The following is a 3,002-nucleotide window of genomic DNA, read 5'->3' on the forward strand; positions in this document are numbered from 1 at the left end:
CCTGTCATATGAAAGTTTATGTTTTTATCCAAACATGTAACCTAGATTATTTTAATCAGACAGTGAAGTGAGGACATGTGTTTTTGTATTGTTTACAGACAACGTCTAAAACTTTAAGTCATAGTGAAGCCATCAAAAAAGGCTTTGGGATGTTGCTGTCCATATTGTATAACTCTGTTTTCAAATGTATATTTCTTGATTGAAATCATTTTTTTCTTTCAATGTGCGTTGAATATAAGTTTTTCTAAAAGGAACAGTGTATAGTGCAAATGTAAATGAATACAACTTTTTATTTTTTCTGTAAATGTCTGTTCTATTCTTATAATAACCTTGTATTGACTCTTGTGTAATAACATTTTGAATACTAGTGTTTAAATGAATACAAAGTCAGGGTTAAATGTCCATGGCTCTTACCATAATTTACATCACTCTTGTACTGTAGGCTCTACACCAGGGGTGTCAAACTCAATGTAATTGCGGGCCACATCAACATTAGGGCTGCACTCAAAGGGCCGGTTGTAACTTTAAGACTATATAAAAATACATATATAAATATATATATAAAATAATGTTTTATATTACATTATTGCCTCTGCATTGGATTATTATCAGGTAATCACTTCATAATCAACCACCTTTGAAAGCAGAAGTCTGGGGCAAATAATTGCAAGTCTCTTCAGTGAGAATGTCACAAAAATGATTTAAAAAGAAAAGCCAAATTCTGGAAAAAAAGTCAAAATAAAAAAAAAGGAAGTGACATTTAAAAAAAAGAAGTAACATTTAAAGAAAAAAGAGTCAAATTCGGAGAAAAGGGCACATTCTAAGAAAATAGGCATATTTAGAAGAAAAAAAGTCAAATTCTGAGAAAAAAGTATAATTTGAGATGCATTGTGGGACATGTAGTTTATGGGCAACGTGCTTCTGTAAATCATCATGTCACCGTATAATAAACATATAATATTCTTTGCAAGCTCTTGTGGGGCCACAGAAAATGAAGTCACGGGCCGGATTTGGCCCCCGGCCTTGAGTTTGACACCCCTGCTCTACACAAACAGCCAAACCACATTATTATTGATTTTTAGGTTTTAGCTAAGTAACAGTTTTAAGAGATATGTTTCATGTGAACACAATATATTTTATTCAAATATTGAATTATTAATTATAATTAAAATACAAGTTGTATGTAAATCAAATCAAACAAATGATGAAAAAAGTAATGCTGTACGGTGGCCATCAGAGCAGTAGTGTTTAACCTGGGGTTCAGGGGTGGTACAAAGAGATAAGCTATAATGTGATGTCAATGTATGCATGGAACTTTCTTTGTACATAAAGTAATAGAAAACATGCATACCCATAACTGCTCTGTCTCCTGAACCTTTACAGCTGAGCTAACATTAACTTTGACACATATAAATGTATTGCACACATATCACAAAAAAGAAACATTTACCGTGTGCGCCTCTTGAACCCTGTAGAATTATGCCAATGGCATGCGTTGCCATGGCAATGCCTTATGACCTGACTGTGGTCATGCGACTCACCGACCACCTCCCAAATATGAACCATTCTACATTTCGCTATTCAGATAATACTCTACATTTTAATTAACTAACTAATTACACTCAAATTGACTAAATCATAAATTGATAAGCAAGGCACACAATGAACATCCAAATATAAACATTTCTCAGACCGTTACACTCCCACCAAATTACTATGATTTATGAAACCTTACATGTGAATAAATCTAGTCATTTCAAGAACCAAGGTGGATATATGTGAAGTACCTTAATTCTCCACACTGGTAAGTGTTCAAAATGTCTAAGGTTTCATTAGAACACCTCTCAGTTGTTTTCTAGAAGTAAAACTAATTTATGAATAGGACGTTCGAGAATGGATGGTTTAACTGATATTTTTTCCTTCTTTCCAAGCTTCCTGTTTCCCATTTGAACTGTGACCTTTCGCACTATTCCATCTTCATCTTTACAAACATCTAGCACTCTGCCAAGTCTCCACTCATTTCGAGGAAGCTCTTCCTCTTTAACAATGACAATATCCCCTATTTTTGACATTTCGTCTTGGAGAATGCCAGCACTGTCTAAGGGTGATGTTTGTTAGATACTCCTTCTTCCATCTACTCCAGAATTGCTCTGCTAGATATTGTACTCTCCGCCACCTTTTTCTGGCATACAAATCTTCTGCCACAAACTTTCCTGGTGGAGGCAGCGGAAAGGAGGCTTTCATGGTGAATATATGGTTTGGGGTAAGTGGCTCTAAACCTTTTGGATCTGTAATGTGGTCAGTTGTGAGTGGGCGACTGTTTACGATTGACATGGCTTCATCGGAAAATGTTCTCAAGGAAGCGTCATCTAGTCTTCAAGCACTTTTAGAGAGAACCCAATTCAGGACGCTCTTAACTGTCCTGATCTGCCGCTCCCAAACGCCTCCCATGTGACTGGCCTCTGGCACATTCATAGAAAAGTCACAGTGTTTTTCAGCCAAGAAGGTAGTTAATCTGTCCTTGTCTACTTCTTGCAACGCCTTTGTCAGTTCATTTTTTGCACCAACAAAATGTGTCCCTTGATCGGATTTGATTTGTCTTACAGCTCCACGGATAGCCACGAAACATCTCAAGGCGTTTATGAAAGCATCAGTTGTTAGATCCTCTAACATTTCTACGTGGACTGATCTCGATGAGAAACAGTTGAATATGAGTCCATATCTCTTTTGGTCTTTACGACCTTGCTTTGTGTGAAATGGCCCAAAACAATCCATTCCACAGTATGAGAATGGGGGAGAGGGGTCAACACGGTAAGCAGGTAGATCCGCCATCTTTTGCATTTCTGTTGGCCTGCGAGCTCTTCTGCACACAACATATTGCTTAATGTGGTTTGCCACAACTTTGCTACCACCAACAATCCAATATCCATTTGCTCTCAGTTCGTTGAGTGTCTGTCCTCTTCCTTGGTGTTGTGTTTTCTCATGGTATTAATCTAATATCA

General features: G+C 36.9%; 1 long non-coding RNA gene across 1 annotated transcript; it reads right to left on the reverse strand.

Annotated features, from left to right (window-relative positions):
* Positions 1–1,625: 1,625 nt before the first annotated feature.
* On the reverse strand, positions 1,626–2,753 carry LOC104960885 (uncharacterized). The gene is made up of 3 exons (XR_800032.1): positions 2,742–2,753; positions 2,210–2,213; positions 1,626–1,958 (listed from the first exon to the last, which is right to left on the reverse strand). It is a non-coding gene; the product is annotated as an uncharacterized lncRNA (long non-coding RNA).
* Between the last annotated feature and the right edge of the window lie 249 nt (positions 2,754–3,002).

Source organism: Notothenia coriiceps, unplaced genomic scaffold (assembly GCF_000735185.1).
Source record: "Notothenia coriiceps isolate Sejong01 unplaced genomic scaffold, NC01 NC01_scaffold00032497, whole genome shotgun sequence".
Taxonomy (NCBI): domain Eukaryota; kingdom Metazoa; phylum Chordata; class Actinopteri; order Perciformes; family Nototheniidae; genus Notothenia; species Notothenia coriiceps.